Genomic DNA, 18,042 nt, shown 5'->3' with positions numbered 1-18,042 from the left:
AGCCCCGCGTAATCCCTAAGCCCTGGAGCTGGCCGGAAGCCCCGCCCCGCCGCCGCGAGCGGCCTCGCGCATGCTCGGTTCGCGCGGCCTCGTCCCCGCGGGCTCTCGCGCGCCCGCTGCTCGCTTCCTCTCGCCCGCCCCGCCCTTTCTGGTCACTCGGGGTAGCTGCAGCGTGCGCGCGGCGATTGGCTGCCTCAGTGGGGGCGCCACAGGCCTGGGCAACTACGCGAGCGGAGTGGGCGCTCAAGGATCCCGGGGCTCCTCAGGTAACGGCGTGGACCGGGAGCGGTGGGGGCAGGGGGGAGAACCTCAGGGCGGCCTGCCGTCCGCTCGGGACTTCCGGCCGCTGCCCCTGGAGATGCAGGAGCGCTGCGTGGCCGGCGTCGCGGCGATCTCAGGTTACACACCGCTCCTCCAGGTTTCGGCCTTATGGAGTGATAGTTTTTCAAAAGTTTAAAAAAAGAGGCCGAACGTCGACTCAGAAGTGTAGGTGGTTTTTCCTCTAAGCTCGGACGAGTTAGGGTTTCAGTCCTGGCTGGACCGCAGATCCACTCTCTGCCCTTTGCGGGACACGTAAGCGGTTCGTAGTTCTCACCCTTCGGAGTGCGAGCAGAAACTCCTGTAGCTCCGCATGCCCGCGCCCGCTGTAGTAAGATGCAGCTGCGCACTCTGGGCTCACTACATTCAAAAGTCGGCTTTTCTAACTGGAGGATTACACCACCCGATGGTATTGGTGAAGTACTTCAAGTTGGCTAAACTACAAGATAGCAGGATAGACTAGAGTAGTGATGTAAGAAACGCTCGTTATAAGAACGGGCCTTGGGAAGGGCTCCTTTGAGCATTTTTATGTCAGTTAATTCCCGGTGCTGGTAGACAGCTAAAGAAAGACAGCTTTAACCTGTATCACAAGTTACATACTTTGCAAAGTTTCTTCTTTCTTTCTTTCGTTCTTTTTTTCTTTCTTTTCTCTTCTTTCTTTTCTTTTTCTCTCTCTTTCTTTCTTTCTTTTCTTTTCTCTTCTTTCTTCTCTCTCTCTCTCTCTCTCTCTCTCTCTCTCTCTCTCTCTCTCTCTCTCTCTCTCTTTCTTGATTTCTTTTGAGACAGGGTCTCTGTGTATCTCTGGCTGTCCTGGAAATCACTCTGTAGACCAGGCTGGCCCAGAAATCCGCCTGCCTCTGCCTCCCAAGCGCTGGGATTGAAGGCGTGCGCCACCACTGCCCGGCTTTTGCAAAGTTTCTTATTGCTATCTGAATTGAACCTCACATAAGAGGGCAGTTACGTAATCATTACATATGCTATCCTGTACTGGTTATTATTATTATTACTACTAGTAGTACTTTTATCAATGTGCCTCAAACTAGAGTGACTTGAGAGGAGGGGAACTCAAAGGAGGACTTGCCTCCACCAGATTGGGAACATTTTCTTGGTTAATGATTGGTATGAGAGGGCCCAGATCATTGTGGGTTTTATCAGCCTTGGGCAGGTTGAACCTCAGTTGTATAATGAAGCAAACCAAGCATGCTATGGAGAGCAAGCCTCTAGTAAGCAGGGTTACTCCCCGTTCTCGGCTTCAGTTCCTGCTTCCAGGTTCCCGCCTTGAGCTCCTTGGGTTGCTTCCCTGATGGATGCTAACCCTCCACCATGTTTGCTTTTGGTCTTGGTATTTGTAAAGGCAAAAGAAACCAAACTAGATTGAATCTTATGTATAAAGTATATATAATTTATGTGAGTACACTGTTGCTCTCTAGACACACCAGAAGAGGTCATAGGATCCCTTTACAGATGGTTGTGAGCCACCATGTGGTTGCTGGGAACTGAACTCAGGACCTCTGGAAGAGAAGTCAGTGCTTTTAACCACTGAGCCATCTCTCCAGCCCAAACAATAAATTTAATTGAGGCTAACTTTGTAAAAGTGAGATAATATGAATTATTTTATTAGATAAAAGTAATGATGGCAAAGCAAATATGAATAGGACATGGACATTTTTCTTCAAAGGCGGTATAAAATAAAAATCTTTGCATAAGTTTAAAAGTTTAATAAACATACAGAAACATGCTTTTGTCATGTGTACAATTTATTGCATTTTCATGAAGTATAATTATCTTATGTCTTGAAATATTAAATTTAATCATAACTGTTGCAACATAGATTACTAGTTTAAAGTGGTAGCTGATAGAGCCTTTCTCTTTAATTGTTGACTCATAGGACAAATTTTTCATAGAACTGCTTTTGGCATTTGTTAAAAGCAAATCTGGTTGTGATTTTGTTAAAATTGAAAGTATTGTTCTCTTAGATTTTATTACATTTTAATATATATAGGTATGTGGTATATTATACATTTAAAGTATTACATTAGATTTGTATATTCATTGAGATTGCTTTCATTATGATTAATATGTATACATTTTGGAAATAACTAGACTATAACAGGGTTCAGTTTACTGTAGTTTATAATCTTGAATATTCTTGTTTCTTCTTGAAACATGCCAAAATCTGTCTCTGTCTCTCTTAAAACAGTCTCTCTTTACTCCTGGCTGTTTGAGAAGTTGCTATGTAGACCAAACTGACCTTGAACTCAAATTCTCCTGCCTCTGCCTCCCAAGTGCTGGGATTAAATGAGAGCACCACCCCACAGGGCTTCTTTGTATTTTATCTTGAGGGTTTTGCTACTGTGGAATGAACCTTGAAAAATAGAAAAAAATTATAACTTTAAAAAATTGTGAAATATAATTCATATACAAAGAAGTATATAAAATATCGACATTTTTTTCTTATTCATTATTCAAATGAGTAATCACTAAAACTAGTTACTAATCTGTATATAGCTGTTTATAAAACATGTCTGCACAAGTGATATGGATTTGTCAGTGGATGGATTGTTTTATAAGTGCCTTATTAATGCTGTTGCTCAAATCTCTCCTGTTAACGATTTGCATATGTATAAATCTGTGTTTTAGTAGTAATATGTGCTGACAATTTACTGTATGTTAAAACTCCTTTTGTAATAATGGAGTCTATTTCTCCTTGGATATACACCGACCGACCCAGCCTTCCACGCACACTCATACATATGTATGTATGTATGTATGTATGTATGTGTACATATCTAATTTGCGAGGTCATGCTATTCATAGCATACAGCTTTATGATTATTTTTCCATAAGCCAGATATCCTCGTTTATCAGTGACTCAGTTCATCCTTGGTGATACCTTTTGTTTTAAAGCCTTGTCTGATTTCTTTCTTTCTTTCTTTTTTTAAATAGTTTATCTGGTTGAGAAGCTGAAAAAAATAGTATATACTGTCTCTGACTTACAGGCTTTCACCTTAAGATTTTTTTGGCTCTGGGATGGGGAGAAACTGATAGTCAATAGAAGTGGTATCTTGCATTTGTATTTTTAATCTTTATTTAGGCTGGGGTAGATGGACATGGTAAGATACTATTATTCATGACACTGGGCAGTGGCTGCAACTGTAGTTCCTAGGTGCTATCAGGAGAACCAACAACTAGTGGTCTTTGGTACATTTTGTTCAGCTCAGGTATTTGATAGCTGAGGTGTATTATGTTCATTTTTTTGGTATATTTATTAGGATGTAGTCCATCACAAGTCAAAGAACGTCCTTCTAGAATTCTGTATTCCCTGGATAATACTTTTAATGTTAAAATAATGTTCAATGATTATAATGTACAAATGTAATCTACTTCACTAAATAACTCTTATATAAAATGTAAATACTTTGACTAAACATTGTTGTAATCAGTGAATAATACTTTTTATTAAATTGCAATCTGTCTAGATATAACTAATTCTTTTTCTGTTTTAGTTAGTCTTTTTGTATTCTAGGAACCAATCTGGATGCTACCATACTATATTTTGTTGATGTATTTTTATTTATTTTATTTATTTTTTATTATTTGAACCAGAATTTCTTTGTGTAGCCCTGAGTGTCCAGCAACTGGCTATGAATACCACATTGGCCTTGAACCTATTGTGATCTTCTTGCCTCTGCCTCCCAAATGCTGGGAATAAAGGTGTGTGGCAGGCACCATGCCAGACAGTTATCATGCTTCTTGAGTCTTTTTCAATCTCTACTATTTTTTTTTTTAATTTTGATATAGTTGTGTCAGGCACCTTTTGGTTCTCTTGTGTAAAATTGGATATATGGTAAGCGTTTAAAAATTATGTGGTGTGTGGATATTTTGCATGCATGTATGTCTGTAGCATGCAAGCCTGCACGCAGAGGCCAGAGGAGGGCATTGGGTTCACTGGAACTGGAGACTGTTGTGAGGTCACCATGTGGATGCTGGGAAGTGTGCTGGTCTCCAGATAGAGCAGCCCTTTCTCTTGACACAGTTGGAGATTTTGAAATTCAGTGGATCAGCTTCATGCTCCCAACTAAATCGTTTAGTCCAGGATGAAGCATCTCACTATTTGCTTTTTTTTTTTTTTTTTTTTTTTTTGAGACAGGGTTTCTCTGTATAGCCCTGGCTGTCCTGGAACTCACTCTGTAGACCAGACTGGCCCTATTTACATTTTTGATTGTCTCTTTATTTGATTGTACTCTGTTATTTTGGAAGTTGCATGTGCTTTAGCATTCTTTTACTGCTTACCATAAAGATTGTTACAAGGGCACTGGTATGTGGTAATCTTTTAGTATTGTAAACAGCACTGCAGTTTATATTCTTGTACATAGGCATTTTCCCTTTTTCGAGAAGTTTGTTTTCTACAAATAAAATTGTGGACTGTCTTAGTTAGGGTTTTACTGCTCTGAACAAACACCATGACCAAGCCAACTCTTTTATAAGGACAACATTTAGTTGGGGCTAGCTTACAGGTTCAGAGGTTCAGTCCATTATCAAGGCAAGAACATGGTAGCATCCAGGCAGGCATGATTCAGGAGAGCTGAAAGTTCTACATCTTCATCTAAAGGCTGCTAGTGGAATACTGGCTCCCAGGTAGCTAGGACTAGGGTTAGCCCATACCCACAATGACAAACCTACTCTGACAAGGCCACACCTCCAAATAGTGCTACTCCCTGGCCCAAGCATATTCAAACCACGTCATGGACTCAAAAAGCATTTAAAGCCCTAATATATGTTTGGGGGAATTCTTTTTTTCTTTGAAATTTCATAGTTTTTATAATGTATAAATATTTAGTTTAAAATTTTTTTAAGGCAAATTCACACAAAAACTTCATTAAAAACTAGATGTACTGTATTCTGTCTTTTCCTGAGCTTGTGCTTAAAACAAGAGAAACCTTATCACTGGATGGGCTGTCAATACAAAACAGGAGCATATTCTTGCCAGCACTGTCAGCTGCTGAAATACAATGTTGCAGCCATTTGAAAGTTTTGAAGTACCAGACTTTTCAGACTCGGTCACCTATAGCAAAGTCAAGAATCATCGAGAGAGGAGAGAGAGAGGAAGATAGGGAGGGAAGAAAGAGAGAGAGAGAGAGAGAGAGAGAGAGAGAGAGAGAGAGAGAGAGAGAGAGAAACAAGATTGAAAGAGCTGGGATGAGAGTATGGGAGTGTTTAAAAGAGAAAAGAGTAGTGGACAATACTATTATATAAATTTTTTCTTGTTTTTTCTTTAATCTTTTACAGTCCAGTAGTTATACCCCTCCTAGTCTACCCTCCCATCTCCAAGAGGATGCCCATACACCCCCACCACACTCGACCTCCCTACTCCCTGGGGCCTCAAGTCTGGGGGTGGGGGTGGGGGTTAGTTGTGTCTTCTCTAATTGAGGCCAGAGCAGGCAGTCCTCTGCTGTATAAGAAGAGTACTGGGACCTCATACTCTTGGTTTGTTTTGTTTTTTGTTTTTTTCTGAAACAAGGTTTCACTGCATAGCACTGGCTGTCCTTAGCCCAGGCTGGCCTCGAACTCAAAGGTCCCTCTGCCTCTGCCTTTGGAATACCAGGATTAAAGGTGTGTAAATAAGCTCTGGAAAGAATTGAAAGGTTATTTTAACATATGTAAGTTTTCCACTTAGTATTTCTTACTAATCTCAGATAACAGACTTTATAAAATTATAGATAAAGGTGCTAGAGGACTTCACAGTTTATATTATGTAAACAAAAACACCAAACTCATTTAAAACTAAGCAATCAGTACCACCTCAATAGCAAGACAGAAACCCAGAAGTCTGTATCTATTAATAAAATCAAATTCATAATGTAAAAGGTCTGACAAAAAAAATTTGGGTCAACCAATTATAAAACTTCTTAAATACCCTTAATTGCCTAGATATCTTTCTTGGGAGAATCTCTGATCTGAATTGCCTGTTCTGGGGCCTGCTATACACCTGTCAATCAATACTGCCTTGGTTGTTTCCTGGGCCACACTACACTTTCTGGAATTTCTGGTGTATTTTTACTGCTTTATCTTAATAGACTGGAATTTCCAGAGGCTTTCTCTATGGAGAAATGTCTTTAGAAATGTCTTTAGCTTCTTTCTCTCTCTCTCTCTCTCTCTCTCTCTCTCTCTCTCTCTCTCTCTCTCTCTCTTCTTCCCTCCCTATCTCCCTCTCTCCTCTCTCTCAAATAAATAATACAATCTGCTCAGTCTGTGTAATGTTACTTAGGTGTTTCCATGTGGTATTGGATAGCCAATTGGTATGCTCTTCCCTGGGGAGACTTTCTCTCACTCATTCTTTAGTTGCCTGTTGTTGTCTAGTTCCCTCTCACCCTATCCACGTCAGCAGGTCTACTGGTGGCATCCTTGTTCAGGTCAGATTTAGGCAGCCGTGTTGGGTGAGAAATAATTGTAGCTTCTGATATTGTTAGGAGGCACAGTCACAGCCAACTGAACTTACTATTCCTCTGACTCTTACAGTCTTTCCTTTCCCACTTGTCCAGTGATCCCTGAGCCTTAGGGGCAGGAGCTTTGTACATTTCTCTCAACAACTGTGCATTTTGATTAGGTTTGGTTTTCTTTCTGTACTGGTTTGTCTTGCAAAGAGAAGTTTCCTTGGTAAAGGTGAGAACTGACTTATCTGTGAATATAAGGACAAATATTTAGAAGGCATTTAGAGATTACGCTGGTTTACTGAAGTAAAGTTTTTAGAATAACTATTGTATACTATAATATACAATTCTGATTATTCTGTATGTCTAGTTCTATTAATATTTTACTGTATCTAAATTTTTTAAGTGCTCTGGATTGAATGTGCTTAAGTTCATCACAATTAAGTATGTATAGTGAACCATATGCTGTTCAGTACTGTATGTGATTTCAGGTGTCCACTGTGGCCTTGATAAAGAGAGACATATTCCCTTTTTTTGTTGGAGGCTCAAGTGTTGATGAGTCTTCTGTTTTGAATATGAACTTACTCAGTGCTATAGATTTCTCTAAGATTGATCTGTTACATACATAACACGAATTTTTATACATCATATCATTTTTTTTAATTAAAAATATTTTAAGATTTAACTTCTGTTTTGAACTATGGGTTTGCTAATGGATTTTTCTAGATCTTTCTGTTACTGATTTCTAGTTTGAGTTGTAAAATAACACCCATTTTTATGATTTTTGTTCTGACAAATGTATTCAGATCTGGTTGACCAGAAAAAAATGTGGTGTATGTGCTTGAAAAAATTCTGTAGATGGTGGAGTAGCAACGTGGTACTGTTGGTGTTCAGGCTCCCTGTTGAATTCCGTTCCAGTGTCGGCGGCGGAGGCGGCAGCAGCGGCGGCGGCGGTGACCACTGAGCAGTAGTTGCCCAAGATGTCGAATATCAAAATCTTCAGCGGGAGTTCCCACCAGGACTTATCCCAGAAAATAGCCGACCGTCTAGGCCTGGAGCTAGGCAAGGTGGTGACTAAGAAGTTCAGCAACCAGGAGACCTGCGTGGAAATTGGGGAAAGCGTTCGTGGAGAGGATGTCTACATTGTTCAGAGTGGGTGTGGTGAGATAAATGACAATCTAATGGAGCTTTTGATCATGATTAATGCTTGCAAGATCGCTTCAGCCAGCCGGGTTACTGCAGTCATCCCATGCTTCCCTTATGCCCGCCAAGATAAGAAGGATAAGAGCCGGGCTCCCATCTCAGCTAAGCTTGTTGCAAATATGCTGTCTGTAGCAGGTGCAGATCATATTATCACCATGGATCTACATGCATCTCAAATTCAGGGTTTCTTTGATATCCCAGTGGATAATTTATATGCAGAGCCAGCTGTCCTAAAGTGGATACGGGAGAATATATCTGAGTGGAAAAACTGTACTATTGTTTCACCTGATGCTGGTGGAGCCAAGAGAGTGACCTCCATTGCAGACCGATTGAATGTGGATTTTGCTTTGATTCACAAGGAACGGAAGAAGGCCAATGAAGTGGACCGCATGGTGCTAGTAGGAGATGTGAAGGACCGTGTGGCTATACTTGTGGATGACATGGCTGACACTTGTGGTACAATCTGTCATGCTGCTGACAAACTTCTCTCAGCTGGAGCTACCAGAGTTTATGCTATTCTGACACACGGAATCTTTTCTGGCCCTGCCATTTCTCGCATCAACAGTGCCTGCTTTGAAGCAGTAGTAGTTACCAATACCATACCTCAGGAGGACAAGATGAAACACTGCTCCAAAATCCAGGTGATTGACATCTCTATGATCCTTGCAGAAGCCATCAGGAGAACCCACAATGGAGAATCTGTCTCCTATCTATTCAGCCATGTTCCTTTATAATAGAGTAACTTCTGAAGCATATAGAAATCAAACCAACCCCACCCCTTGTTTTTCTTGGTATTGGTGACTTCAGCAGAAGACCAAGCTTGCTTCAGGATAGCTTTTTACATCCCATGTTAGCTGGATTAGAATTTATCCTAAATTTGAGAAAAACAGATTGATTGCTATTAACTGCATTGTTGCATTCTGGCTTTCTTGTTTATTTTGTGAGCCTTGAGCTCAGCTGTTGAAAGATGTGTAGAAAGATGTTAAGAGACTATTCCACAAGGTCCTTAGGACGTGATCGACAAAGCTCATACTCCATTGCATGTGAATGCTTTAGGGTTTTCTTCATTCAAAATAACTAGCAACAAAGCCAGCCCATGTGTAATACATTTTCAGAGGTCTACAGCAAGAACCCTGAGCATAGTTCAGCTGTTGAGCACCCTTTAAGGCAGGAGCAGGTAGCTCAATGCAGTAATTGGTTTTTGGGAGGAAGAAGCCTGACCATTGCCAACTGTTTAACTCTGTAGCTTGGACTCTATACCTATTCCTTTCCAGTTGGCTTTCCCTTTAGCTATTTTGACCCTTTCCTGGCCTGCACTCAGTGATTATTGTAACAAAATCTTCTGTAAAATGGACTTGCTTCTTGCTATGTAACTGCTAGCATTCACATTCTTCCTTAGCCTTCTACCACTGAGGTGGTGGGTTTTAGGTGGTGTCATAGTTCCTTTTGATTAATTTAAGTATTTAACTTTCATCTTTCTTGGATCCATTTGGCCTCTCAATTGAACATATTTCTGCTAAACAATTTGTATCATCTTGTGAAGAAGAAACTTAATAAACTGTCATGTGTGCAAAAAAACAGAAAAGAAAGAAGATTCTGTAAAGTTTGCTTGTTTTGTCACTGTTAGAGTAATATCCAAGAAAAACAAAGGTGTTTTTTTTGTTTTTTTTTTTTGACTTCATTATTTTGGGCTTCATTCCTGGATGGAGATAAAACCTTATTTGGAAGACCATGATAGTGTCAGCACAGCTGCTAACCTGAAGACAGCAGGGAAGTCTGGGGACAGCGTGAACCCTTCAGAGGCCAACCTGAGTGACCTGTTCCTCAGTTCAAGCCCTTCCTCAAGATTCATTCAGCTTTAAAGCCTATTATGTGACAACTAAGTCCTTAGTACATTTGCTTTCAGGGGACATTTTAGATTCAAACACAGTACTCTAAAGCCAAGTGGCAGTAAAGTTGCTAGCAATTTTTATTCAGAAGCCATTGCTGTAGGAGAAAAAGAGCAAATGTAGTCAGGCTCTATTTCAAATAAATCAAGGACAAGGAAAGTTACAGGTTGGGGGCAGGGTCAGAGTCACTGGCTGAAACTATCCATGTAAAGGGAATTTGTGCTTAAAGCCACTGCCAGTCATGAAGGCAAACCAGGGGTTATGAGATTTTCAAGATGTGAGAGTCTCAAAACTGTTTTTAAGTTACAGCCTTTCACATTAGGATCACTTATTTCTAGGGAGTGGGTTTAATGCTTTTATATACTGTTTTAGATTTAGTAGTATTTTTTATTTTACTTTGTCTTGTCTTGATTAACGTTTACATCCTTTCTTCCTACTCTGTTACATTATTCTCAGTCATATATCATTAAAAATGGTAATTTGTGGACTGTTTTCATCTCTGTTGTTATTGCTTATGTATTAGTTGGTGAGGCATACGCATCTAAATACTCATCACGTAACTGGAAACTTTGCATTATTTTACTTTCTTAGAATTTGGATTATAATTTCTTACAGATATCACATCAGAGTTAGAATAGTGTTTTTCATTGTCTCAATTGTACATATAATCTAAATTTAAGTTTCTTTTAAATTTTTTTCTGATAAATTTTAAACTAGCACATCTTGAAACTGATTGGTATTTCAATACTTTTATTGTCTTCAAGATTTAATGTAAATTTAAGTCATTTTCATAATTTATGTCAAAAAACTTATTGCCAATATGCAGATATCATACTGCAGATATGTTATAGCTTACAACATTCCAAAGCAGAACATTTTATTCACTGGCATGAGCTGGCACAGTGGGCAGGATTATTGTATTTCATTTGGGTAAATGAATTGAAGCTTTGAAGTTAATGTACAAACATAGTCTGTCAGTTTTTACAATTCAGTAATGATAAAATCTGGGTTTAGAGTTCCAGCATCTGAATTTCTATTGTCCTTATTCCATTTTAATTATTAATTTGATCTTTTTAGTTAAAGGCCATATATTTAATGGGCTATGTTTTATTTGCTTATCATTTAGAATTACAATCTTATTTAAAACAATGCCATCATGCTAATTCCTAATTACTTGGCTTTTCAAGCTTTTAGTCTACATGTGAAATATATCTTAAACAGTGAAGAAATCATTTTCTTCATTGAAGCTTTGAATAGATTTTTCACTTAATATATTTGCAATATAAAATATTTTAGGAAAATCAAGAGAATGTATCATATAACTTAGTGATAAAAGTTTTAGGCTACTCTTTAGCATGTATCACATTTACTATTAGTGATATTTTAAAAACTTGACAAAAGATATTTATACTAATGTTTACAATAGAAAGCTAAGCTATTGCCATCCAGTGGACTATTAAACGCTAAAGTGAATGGAAGGTGATATAATATTCTGATAAAAATGAATATTTGTAGAAATTGTGTGTTTGTGTGTATAAGATAAAAATGTAAAGAGTAAATTCTAAAATCATTTTGCTAGTCAATGCAGTAGGAGATTCCCTCTTTGTTTTCCTTTAGTATATTCTAGACTATAGGTGAGATAGTGGTGTGAAAAGTGCCTGACATTTATATTTCTGCTAGTTTTCCTTTCATCAGGAATTTCTGCAGAGTCACAAATCAGCATCATTTGGCTTTTAGTCATCTAGCCATTTAGTGATCATCTTACATTTAGTGATTATAGTGAAGATAAAGCCAGTATATTTATTTAAAAGAATGTAGTTTTTAGCCTTTAAAATCTCCTAAATAACTTTTTGAAGATTATTAATATAGGTAGTTTAGTAAAGTGTGTTGTGTTAAGTTTGCAACAACGCCACCACTTTTTTTTTTTTTTTCGAAGCCTTTATTATAACACCTTCGCAACATCTACTTGGGCTTTCCCCCTTTGTTAGTGCTTTCTGTTGAATTTGGATTCCATTTCAAGTATCTGCACAGTGTTGAAGGAACTTCTGTCTACGCGTATTGAGAGTTCTTATGCAAAGGCCTTATTTACTTGGCTCCTGAGAGCTTAGTTTGGAGGATTCTTTTGGTTCATAGACATCACTTTGCTTCTGTGTTTCCCTCTGCTTCTGCTTGAGTGGATGTCGTATACATTTAGGTATTAAAATCCTTGGTGGTATCTGGTCTGTTTCTGTTTTTGTAGAAAGTGTTCTGTTTGTAGACCTGGCCCTTTTGTCTTAACCAAGTTAAATTTATTCAGTTTAATTTGCTGGCCTGAACAAGCCACTTGACAATGAAAACACAATGTCATTGACATTAGCAAAGTTCATGCTCAAAAAGAGAACAGAGTGCTTTTTTTTTTTTTTTTTTTTTAAAGCAACAAAATAAAACAATTTAAAGCAATTCACATTTAAAAGTTTCACAGTTTCCTATTCACCCCTACTCATAGTTATCCTTGGCCATGCGGCCTGTGGGTTCCATAGACCTGAAGTGTTACTCCTTTGAAAGTCAGAGCTAAATGTTCTTAATTGCTTGAAAGTGATTATAGATGCAGGCTGTTTTTGTTGGTTCTGCATCTTATAAAAGAAAAGGTTGCCAATACTTCCTGTCTTGATTTTACTGATTTGTGAAATCTAAAAGGAAATGATTTAATAAAAACAATGAGCTTAAAAAAAAAATGACAATACCAGTATGTAAGTACTCATGATTATATAGGAGTCATTATAAATTAAGTTTTAGGAAGCAATTTTTAAAGTAATTTTGTTCAACTAACTTGCTGGATTATTTAAAATTGTCAAGGAGGAAAAGCTGAAAGTGTCTTGTGTACACTGGGTAGTGTGATCTAGAAAACTTATAAGGCATATATATGCCTTTTATTCTGACAGCTATAACAGGTTTGGAGAATGTATGCATATCTCTATGTATATTTACATATACATATGTGTATATGTATAAATATATATATACACACACATATCTAGTTTTCTACCACATACTTGCTCAGTGGCTACTATTGATACTAAAATATTAATTGTACTTAAAATTTCTAAATATATTTCAACATTACTATATCCATAACTTCACTTCATATATTAATACACAGGTGAATAGTAATGAATTTGAGTCAACAGCATAAAGATAGTTCAGTTAAATTCTGTTTTAAATTTTTTACATGAATGTGAAAACTACAACAGGAGGAAAGTATGTTACTACTGGTAATTTAAGTTTTATGGTGGTATAACTGATTTTATTGTGCATTTATTGAGTTATATGTATATAGTTTTGTATTCTGAGATTTAAAAATTGAGTTTACATGACCCTTGTGCAAGTTCAAGCCAGAATAAATTCCAGTGTGGAGAGGAGAGGAGGAGGTGTGTCTGGGAAGAGTGAATAGGATCAAGACTCAGAAGAACTAATTAATAAAAAGAATTTGCCTTGAATTTTAGTTCCATTAACAGTTAGCATTTCAGCATTGCTTTAGAGTGTTTGTAACAGAAGGATGAATATCCCATGATCTTATTTATATGTTGAGTATGGAAAAGTGGGAGACAAATGGAGAGGTGGATAGGTGGTTCCCAGAAGTGGGCCAGAGTAAGGCAGGAGATATGGATCAAAGGATGCAAACTGAGTTAGGAAGGTCAGGAGACCCATAGCTTAGTGTCTATACTCAATAGCACTATGTGTTCTAGATTAAAAATGAGACAAGGTATACGTTTATTAAGTCTATTCACTTGTTTGCCAGTGGCTATGTATTTATAGTTTGTTAAAGTATGTATTTTAGAGTGTTTATGTCCCTTTAAGGAAAACTTACTTAATCTTTAAATCTGCTATAATATTGAAGACACCTCACTCCAATTAAAATGTTTGTAAGAAAATAAACAGCAGGGGCTGGAGAGATGGCTCAGGGGGGTTAAGAGCACTGACTGCTCTTCCAGAGGTCTTGAGTTCAATTCCCAGCAACCACATGGTGGCTCACAATCCTTTATAATGGAATCTGATGCCCTCTTCTGGTGTGTCTAAAGACAGCAACAGTGTACACATATATAATAAAAAAATAAATACTACTGATAGCATACTACTGATCGGAGTATGAAATCTAGCCATTACTGTGGAAGTTCATAAAAAACAGAATTGCCTTGTGACTCACTAAAATCTAAGTCAGCACATCACAGGTTTATTCAGGTTCTGTGCTATGGAATCAGCCTAGATGTCCATCAACAAATTAATGTATAAGGAGAATGTGGTATATATACACATTGGAGTTTTATGCAGCCAAATTATGTGAAGGAACGTGGATGGAACTGTAGCAAAATAAGCCAGAGTTAAACAAGTAGTTCACATTTTCTGGGATATATGAAGCGTATGTTTACAAACATGCAAAGATGTGTGTGTGCATGCATGTATGTATGATATATTTGTGAGACATTCCTAGAAATAAAAACACAGCGAACTGACTATAGACCAAGCCAGAGACTTTTATTGCTGTTAAGAGACACCATGAACAAAGTGACTCTTATAAAGGAAAATACTTAATTGGGGCTGGCTCACAATTTTCAGAGGTTCCGTTCATAATTGTCATGGTGGGAGGCATGTCAGCATGCAGGCAGACAATGAACTGGAGGATCTCAGAGTTCTGTATCCTGCTCCACAGACAGCAGAAAGGGGACTGTCTTATGCTGGTGGCCAAGAGGAAGCTCTCTTTCACACTGGGTGGGAGCCTGAGCATCAACCTGAAAACTCACTCCCACATTGACACACTTCCTCCAACAAGGTCCCACCTACTCCAACAAGGCCACACCTCCTAATAGTGTCACTCCCTGTGGGCCAAGCATTTTAACATAGGAGTCAATGGGTGCCAAACCTGTTTAGATCACAGGTTAGTTACAAGAATATGGGTGAGGAGTTATATACAAAAGGAGCTTCCCTGTGGGTTGGCCTTTAACATACCCTGTTGTTACACATTCCCTTAGAACATCTTGTTTCACTTCCCTTTAACATAGTGTGTCTTAAGAATTTTCCTATCAGATGGAAAGGTACTTGGTTTTTTAAAATTTATTTTATGTGTATAGTGTTTTGGGTTTTGCCTGCATGTATGTATGTGCTCCACATGCATGCTTGGTGCCTGCTGAGACTAGAAGAGGGGAGGTCAGATACCCTGGAACCAGAGTTACAGGTGGTTATGAGCCACTGTGTAACCATATGTGTGCTGGGAATAGAACCCAGATCCTCTGTAAGAGAGCCTCAAGTGTTCTTAATTCCTGAGCTATCACTAGCCCAATAATTTAATCTTGGAGGAAATTGCTACCCACAGATACATAAATAGAAGGTTCTGGAAGAAACAGATTACTTATTTCACTATTTGAAAAAAATTTTTCTAAAAAAGATTAATTATTGCTGTTGTTGTTTTTGTTGGTGGTGGTGATGGTGGTGGTAGTGGTGTGTGTGTGTGTGTGTGTGTGTGTGTGTGTGTGTGTGTACATGTCAGTGTAGTGCCTGTAGAGGCCAGGACTGTTGGATCACTCAGGAGCTGGTATTACAGGCAGTGTGTGTTAACCATTGTGGGTGCTGGGAACTGAACTAAGGTCCTCTGCCTGAAAAGTGTATACTCTTAACTGCCAAGCTGTCTCTTTCATGGCAGAAAAATATTTTTAAAAAAAACATGTTTCTTTGTTTTACAGTTCCACTTTGTGCTTTTGAATCAGCGGTTCTTAAGAATCATATAGATGTCAGAATTTTCAAACAACTGAAAAATGATATGCATCGTTTCTTGAATTTTAATTGTTTAAAATGATGTGCGGTAGATATTTCATGTTTAAAAAACTCTACTTAATAAAGGACATATAAAACATATTTCTGGTTTGGTTCAAGTACTATGATTGGAGGTGATTGGAGGGTATTGCCCTTGATGACTGTTACCTGACCTCACTGATCATGAGACCTTAATGGTTTGCATGCAACTGACTTTCGTTATTCATGTCTATTATGCAATGTATGCTTTTTTTTTTTTTTTTTTTTTTTGGTTTTCTTTATTATTTCCTGAAAGGAGATTTGTTGTAATGACAAGGATACTTATAAATGTTGAAATAATGTAAATAGCCAAAATTTTTTATTTGTTCTATTATTGAGGGGACAGTATTCAATGTTTTACCATGTGGATATTGTGCCTATTTTTTAAAATCTTTGTTATTAGATTGTTACCCTTCTGGACACAGTTATTCCAGATAACTACATACTGCATTTTATCCAGTGCTATACTTCTCTGCACACAGGTCTTCCATCTTTTGGTTGTCTTCTTCAGTGTTAGTGTAATGAACACATTTCTTTCTAAATATCAAGTCTAATGTAGGAAGAATACAGCTTGGCCACAGTATGTTACCATGTTCCTGTCTTTCTGGTTTCTCTTTGCCATTATTTGCATATGATATTTGCATTAGTGTTGGTTGGAGATTGTCTTCTAATTCAAGTTTCATGTACTATTATGGTCACTATCAACTTTTGTTGTTCTTACGAAGATTTTGCTGTTGGTGTCTTACCTAGAAAACTTTTAGGTAAGGGCTGCAGAGATGGCTCAGCAGTTAAGAGCATGGCCTCTTGCTGAAAACCTGAGTCCGGTTCCCAGCACGTACATCAGGTGGCTCACAACTGCCAACAACTCCAGTTCCAGAGAATCTGATGCCCTCTTCTGGCCTCTACAAGCACTGTACTTATGCGCACACATACACACACACACGCTTTAAAATTAAAATGAAATCTTTAAACAAAACATAAATTATTTTTAGGTAAAATGGAAATAATTCCAAATAAGGTTGAAGCAGTTTTATAATATGCTTCTTCCCAGGACTATCTTCCATTTCTGATTAATTTCTCTGAAGGATATACAATGATTTAAGATTTCTATATCTACTGAGTGACTTTTTTGTATATTATTTTCCTAAAGATTTATCTATTACATGTGAAATTTCAAAAACATTATCATGAATATGTTAATGTTTTTATCATTCTTTATATTGTTTTGTTTGTGACTATTTTTTTGACTGTTTCCTTATCTCAGTTCATCAGTGTCTTCAAAAGAACCACATTTGACTTTATTAATCTTTGTGGTGTATTAATTAGTTAATTAATTTTCTGAGATAGTGTCTCACTTTTTCATTTCGGCTAGTATGGAACTCATTTTGTAGGCCAGACTGGTCTGGAACTTAAACATCTGCCTCTGCCTCCCAAGTCCTTGGATTAAAGATATGTGCCACCTTACATGGGCCTTATATTTATTTCTTATTTAATTATCTTCTGGCCTTAACTTTTCTATTCTGTTTGGGTTTATTTGCTTTTGTTATAGTTTCTCATTATGTTCATTAACTTGTTAATTTTCTGTTACATACACACCCACACACACACACACACACACCCGCATTTGCCTTCAGGTACTGCTTTAGTTATATTTCACAAGTATTCCTCTGGAATCTTTTCTTTTAAAATATGTGCTGTGAATTTTGGAATACAGTCCTGTGAAGTGTTAATGAATTAAAAATTGATATAGACACCTCTGTAGTCAGGACTCAGTGAGTCCACCACTTGGAATTATCCCTTGGTGTACTATCCTTTCTACTCAGATTCTCCTGGTACCCATATTGTTTAGTAAGTACTCATCTGTTGCCGAGTACTGTAGTTACAGTGTTAACAAGAAAGTCGTATAAATGGGGTTGTAAATGCATAGTTTCTTTTTTTTATGTTGGCTACTTTTGTTGAACTTAATATTTTGAAAATCATTTATTACATGAATCAACAGTTAAGTTCTTTTGATGGCTAAGTACTGTGTCCTATGCATATATGGTGCTTATTAGTTACTCAGGCACTGAAAAAGACTGGACTTTCAAGTTTTTTTATGAAGAATTTTATGTTGATGTGAGTTTCTAATTGCTATGGTTGATCCTTGGCAGTGGGCTTATTAAGTCATATGCTGCCTATATCGTCAGCTATCTAAGAAACCACCAATCGATTTGAAGACTGGCTATTCCATTTTATATACCCACAGTCAGTGTATGGAAATCCTAAATGTTCAGCTTTGGTTACCGTATGACATTGTTTTTTTTTTTTAACATTTATTTATTTATTTTATATATGTACACTGTAGCTGTCTTTAGACACACCAGAAGGGGGCATCAGAT

The 18,042-nt window shown here is 37.7% G+C and overlaps 1 protein-coding gene and 1 pseudogene across 5 annotated transcripts in view; both read left to right on the top strand.

Moving 5' to 3' along the window:
• The first annotated feature begins 119 nt into the window (after positions 1–119).
• On the top strand, positions 120–10,326 carry LOC117716933 (ribose-phosphate pyrophosphokinase 1 pseudogene; annotated as a pseudogene). Its single transcript, XR_013113138.1, has 2 exons — positions 120–266; positions 7,668–10,326. The product of XR_013113138.1 is annotated as a ribose-phosphate pyrophosphokinase 1 pseudogene (transcript).
• Positions 123–18,042, top strand: part of Mipol1 (mirror-image polydactyly 1) — a 281,225-nt gene continuing 263,305 nt past the window's right edge. For 3 of the 4 annotated variants that reach the window (XM_076941854.1, XM_076941856.1, XM_034514064.2), the window contains exon 1: positions 123–266. The gene's annotated coding sequence lies outside the window, so the exon portion shown is untranslated. The remainder of the gene's footprint in view (positions 267–18,042) is intronic. The other variant, XM_076941855.1, reaches the window with a different exon arrangement.

This window comes from Arvicanthis niloticus, chromosome 11 (assembly GCF_011762505.2).
Source record: "Arvicanthis niloticus isolate mArvNil1 chromosome 11, mArvNil1.pat.X, whole genome shotgun sequence".
Classification (NCBI taxonomy): domain Eukaryota; kingdom Metazoa; phylum Chordata; class Mammalia; order Rodentia; family Muridae; genus Arvicanthis; species Arvicanthis niloticus.
This window is presented reverse-complemented; position numbering and strand designations above follow the sequence as displayed.